The 6000-nt window shown below is 38.0% G+C and overlaps 1 long non-coding RNA gene across 2 annotated transcripts in view; it reads left to right on the top strand.

The window, feature by feature from the left end:
• The first annotated feature begins 729 nt into the window (after positions 1–729).
• Positions 730–6000, top strand: part of LOC117806855 — an 86821-nt gene continuing 81550 nt past the window's right edge. For both annotated transcript variants that reach the window (XR_004629773.1, XR_004629772.1), the window contains exons 1-2: positions 730–1038; positions 3936–4015. This is a non-coding gene — a long non-coding RNA (uncharacterized LOC117806855). The remainder of the gene's footprint in view (positions 1039–3935; positions 4016–6000) is intronic.

Here is a 6000-nt window from a genome sequence, read left to right as displayed (position 1 = left end):
ACTTCATATTTATTTATTTATATATATTATTTATTTTTTACATATTTATTTCACTTTTTATTCAGTATACTCTGAGTGACAAAACACAGGAACAAATGGCAAAAAACACTGTCGCAAGACTGTCTGAAATATGAGTTTGATGTTGGGAAATAACTTTTCATCAAAAGTATCAAATCATTCTTTCTCAATAGCCAGCTCAAACTGAGCATCCTCACTTTTATAACCAGCTTGGATATTGGGAAGCTAGGAAGCCACCCAATATTCAGCAGCCTGAAGAGTCTATTTTCATGGCAATCTTGAAGCCCGATCTATATTTAGCCATCAACAGGGTTTAACAGTGCAGCTGTTTAACTGGAAATTTTACAGCTTTATTATTACGTTTTGGTATCTTCACCTCCATGCTGATAGAATACTGTCATATTTGAATGGAGCCAAATCCTTGTTAATTTAATTAGTTCCATATGTGCTAATTAAGAATCTTTATATGGCCCGTCAGAATGTTCAATTATTTCACTAGAATACATCAGACAATATTGTTATTATTATTATTATTATTATTATTATTATTATTATTATTATTATTATTGTTATTATCATTATTATCATCATTATTATTATTATTATTATTATTATTATTATTGTTGTTGTTGTTGTTGTTGTTGTTATTATTATTATTATTATTTTTATGACTGCACACAGGCTAGTTTCCAAGTTATTGAACAGCAGTTAGCTAGCTGTGGGAATCAGAGGGAATTTTAGTACAGCAAATAGTTGATGCTAGCAGATGCTAGTAGAACAGGAGAACTGAAGCAGCAGTTGCCAACCGGGCACAGGTCACGCGACATGTTGTTTTTGGTTAGCAGTAAAGTGAGACATGTACAGATTACAGCACCTCACAGTCCAAACAATGCTGGCAAGGAACTCTATCTGCTCCTTACGGCTTCAGAAACGTTGGCTTCATAGAGTTGGCACGCCAACTCCTCGTCTGCAACCAGTTAGCAAGGTAGATCCGAGGGTATACGTTGAACCTCCAACAAGGTAGGCCTATGTCTTTATTGCCAGGCCAATTTAACTTGAGAGCCAGTAGAATGTCACAATGAAAACAGCTTTCCCAGCTTTTGATTATTAATTTGGGAAACTAGTGGGACTGGTGAACTTTTTTTTTCTTTCAGGGGCTCAACTAGTAAATGCATTTAGACCCACTAGTTTACTAGCAAGATTTAAAAAAGCTTCACTAGTGCAGCAAGTTAACTAGTGAACATTTAGAAGCTACCAAGTTAACTAGTAGGATTCATTATTCCATCCTTAGTGTTACTACTGTAAATATTCAATACCTCACTATAGTAATCTAGTTGGATTAAAAAAATGTAACTTGTGTTGCTACTCTGCATATTCGAGTTTACTAGTAAACAAGTTAAACAATTGTAGGCTTACTAGTTAACTAGTAATGTTAAAATACCTCTCACTAGTAAAGATTTTGTTCTTTACTAGTCAACATGTAAGAGTTTTTGCTGTTGACCTGTTAACTTAGTGTTAGAGTTTCAACAATTAACTAGTGCTGTAAAAGATTGACCTAGTGCAGGAAACTGGTGCTTGATATCAAGGATATGGAATGAATACTCAAAACGGCTTTCCATAATTAACCCATCTTGACTTTTTTGGCAGCAGGTCAGGCTTTTTGTCAGATGGATTAGGGTAACTCATAAATTGCACTGAAATAAACACCAAAATGCTTAGAGTGATGCAGAGTGGCACACTGCAGGGGAGCATGAAACTTGAGATTATTATCTTACGGTGTGTCTAAATTGGTTTAAATTGCCCTGATTGTACATCATTTTGCAATCAATAAAATGGATGTCACAGGGTCAGAAAACCAAAGGAGGACCCAAGTGCAGACTTTAAAAAAAAGAAACATTTTAAAGCTAGGGTTTGGTAGTCATGGAAAACTAGCATGAATTTAAATGCATCATTTCCTCAGGACTCCCTCTTGGTTTCATAAATTGGATCCTAATGTCAGGGATTGGTTGGTGTTTTCCCAGGTTTACTCCAGCTGTAGATAGCGCCCTTTTTTTCCGCTCTTTTTTAGGAGCACATTGCCATCGGGACATAAAGATCATTTTAACCACTATAACAAAAAGTGTATCTAAATCTGACTACCAACCCCAGCTTTAATTAACAAAGAAATAAACAAAAGTTACTTAACTCAAAAAAAAAACAACAACACATAGGACACAGGAATCACTGGAGAAGACTTGACATGACACAGAAGGGAGGAAACACAGACACTATATACACACACTGGATAATGAGTAACAAGACACAGGTTAGGACAACTAGGGACAGGTGAAGACAATCAAAAAGGAGGGAAAACACAGGAAGTAAAACCAAATCAGAAACAAAGGAAACAAAAACTACACAATGTTAAACAGAAAACTCTTCACACAGGGAAGGCAACACTAGATATGAAACACTAAAACCACAAGGGAGATATAAGGTCAACTTATAACAAACAGAGTACACAGGGAGGGAAAAGGACTGAAACACAAGGAAAATCTGGAAAGTAAAAGAGGTAATCAAAAATCACAAAAAGAAAACTGCAGACCAAAACATGACAATGGAAACACTAAAGGTTCCCTCTTTACAAGAAATTGTATATTAGGGCCAATCTAGCCAAAGTTACAATAAGTTCTTAATTCTGACCATCTTTGCTCCAGTACAATGGAAGTGAATAAAATGTTGTCACACTTTTAAGAGTCTGCAAAACAGACCATTAAAACTGCCCCTTGTTTCTGGATAGTCTGCTACAGAAACAGACTTGTCTAGATTTTATCTGGAGGAAAAATTGTACAATGTGCTCACTATGGGTAGCCCACTTTGTTAGTTTCTTGTAAGCAACATTTACATGTATAGAGCTTAATGATTTGAGCTGAGTAGCTAATGGTAATGTGGAAAAAACAGACTGTGAGAGTAAAACTATTATGTTATATAATAATAACTATAATAGTGTAATGGTTTTAAATCTAAATGTGTCTAAGACCAAGGAAATTATTTTTGATTTTAGACGGAAGAAGGAGGCTGCAAAGGAGAGCATCATTCATATAAAAATTTGGCTTGTAAGATTGTACAAATACTTAGGAACGTATTTGGATGATTTGCTTAAATTTTATGTGAACACTGAGGCTATTATGAAGAGAGGTCAACAGAGGATTCATCTTTCAAGGAAGCTGAACTCTTTTTCAGTCAGTCCTATTAGCATTTGTCGTTTTTATCAGTCTTTTATTGAGAGTTTCTTTTATATGCTGGTTTCACAGCCGGAAACCGGACAGAAACAGCCTGAACAGTACTGTTAAAATCTGCTCGAAAAACATCGGCCTAAAACAGAAAGATATCGATTATTTCTGTGAGGCTAAAAATATTTAAGTTTCTTCTGGTCATGTTCTTGCGAGTTAATTTTCTCTGTTGCCTTTAGGACGCCGTTTTACTTTGCCTGTTTTTAAAATGAACCGCTGTTCTAAATCCTATATCCTATCTGCAATTAAATTGTTAAATGCTCCTTAAATTAGTAGAATATTTTGTTTATTATTTTTACCAGACTGACTCTTTTATCTTTCATTGTACTGATCTTTTATTGATTTTATTCTACCTACATTTTAATTATCAGTCTGCTGATACCAGGAGTGTACTGTAGCTCCTGTGTACAGTTAATATCTGCTCGTATGTCTCTGTTTGTATTTATGTTATTATTTTATACAATCTGCTGCAACAAATTACTCCTAGAGGGATTAATAACGTTGTTTGAATTAAATTTAATTGAATATGATGTTGCTGTAGCTGGCCCAGCTTGAGCCAGTGGTAGTAATGTCAATCAGTAATAATGTTGACTACTTTTTATGAATTAGCCTTAAAAAGTGTAAACATTGTGTTTTTCTTTTCAGCACAGCTACTATATGCCATTCTACTGTTCTGTATTGGGGTTGTGGCAGAAATCTCGGATGAACATCTAAGTAAACCACAGGTGAGTGAGAAATGTGTTACTCTGTCATTTTGGTGAGCAGAACCATTGAAGTTTGTTTGAAGACAACCGCAGTTCGAACAGTTCACCTTAAGAATTTGTGTTTTTCTGATACTTCACTATGTAAAGTTCTTAAGAAGCCATCTTCTTAAGAAGCTGGGTGCATGCTGCCTCAGTGACAAACACTGCCACTCCTTATTTGAACACTGTTATGGTCTAATGTTACCAAAAGGAATTCATAGTAGGTTTATTTGTGGCATCAGCCATTTCATTAACTCTCAGACCACAAAGTTACAGCCCAGCTTATCTGCCCTGCTGCAGTGCCCGCAGTCAACCAGTCAGGGTGGGTTTTGTGTGCTCACATTGTTTATTTTAACCCTCATTAAAATGTGGTGGGGTGGCTTTCTCTCTCCAGGGCTCAGTGGCTACTGTGGTGGGGAGATAGGGGACTGTGGTGTTTCCCCTTGGGCGTCCCACAAAAGGCTGTCTCACCCCCTTGCCACTCACCCCATCTGGGTCCTGCAGTCACACCCTGTGGCAAAGCTGCGGTAACTGCGGCTGTTGGCTGGTAAAGAGGCGCAGTGAGGGTACAAGGATACAAATTCAAGAGGAAAAATGCCATTCAGTGTTATTACCACTAGAGGGTACTCATCCACAGTGAGCCAAAGGGGGAGACTTTATCTGACTGCAAGTATTATCCTGGGGGTTTGTTCTTATCTCCTTTACATGGTCAGCACTTTTTCACGGGAAGCATAACAGAGGTCTTATGTGTTTGTGTGAAAGAGTCAGGGGATAAATGGAGATGTGGGTCTTAAAGTAAGTGGTTTTTAAGAGAAAAGAGGAACTCTTGAGTTCTCATCAGCTGTGGTCTTAAAAAGCACTTTGTGACGTCAGGTATTTCATACCTCCTGCGGCCTTTGTCGGGCTGTTTAGTCCCTTTATAAGACTACAATAGTGGCCTGTTTTATTTTGTCTGTGACGGAAAAACTATTAGACATGAAAGACTTTGCTCTGTCAGCAGCCACACCCCCACCTTAGCTCTATAGAGGAAGATGTACCTTGCAGTTTTTGTTGTGTTAGTGTGTCAGAGCCTGCAGCGAATATCTGTCTGGTATTTAGTGAGTTATTGTCATGTCTGCTGGTGCATGTGCTATCTAAACACACCAGTGTGCTATGTATAAAGTGTCTGAGTGTTTTTTCACCACTTTAACATACTCTTTTTTTAAAGTCATCAGGAAATGTCTGTTGGCTGTGCTGATACTTCCAGGTGTGTGCCTGCAGAAGAGACAGTGCGTGTGAATGTCTTTGTTCAAAGTGAGCTAGCAGGTTCCCTTTGAGAACTATATAGCACATCTAGGGGGAGAGAGGAGGTCTTTGAAGTTTTGGTTCTGCCATCCATCTCCAGCTCACTGGCTTTCTTTTCATGCCAGCCACTGCAAAGGCCAGGCCTGTCTGAGAGAAACGCCCCAACTGGCTCCTCCCTGCCGTTGTCGCCATAGTGAAATGACAACAGAGTAAAATCAAGTGCCCCAACTGACAGCGAAGCTCTTCCTAGTTTTGATTATGTTTTTTCTTTAAGCGGTTGTCAGGGGCAGCTGAGATACTCAAACAAGATCAATACAGCAGAATCAAGCAAACAAAGTGCAATTAACTTAAGATAAGATAGTCCTTTATTCGTCCCACATACGGGGAAATTTAAAGGACTGCATGTCCTTAATTGCTGTTGAAATTAAAGGACATGCAGGTACTCACCCACTATCCCAGTGTTTCTTTCTGATTTAAACCAGCTTCTACTTTACTCACTAGCAGCCACTGTGAATGTTCTGATCTTATGCTTTAACAATAAAGAAGGAGAATGATGGGCGATATTGATTGCCCTTAGCTGCTCCTTCCTAGCCTGTGTGCATAGTTTGTGTTGGCTAAGCCCTATAGCCTAATGGCTTTTAGACTTCCATTAGGTTGTTGCAGGCAGCGTGGTTTAAGTAAGT

This window comes from Notolabrus celidotus, chromosome 22, assembly GCF_009762535.1.
Source record: "Notolabrus celidotus isolate fNotCel1 chromosome 22, fNotCel1.pri, whole genome shotgun sequence".
In the NCBI taxonomy this organism is placed as follows: Eukaryota; Metazoa; Chordata; class Actinopteri; order Labriformes; family Labridae; genus Notolabrus; species Notolabrus celidotus.
Note: the sequence above shows the minus strand (reverse complement) of the source record. Positions and strands in the feature narration are given on the sequence as shown.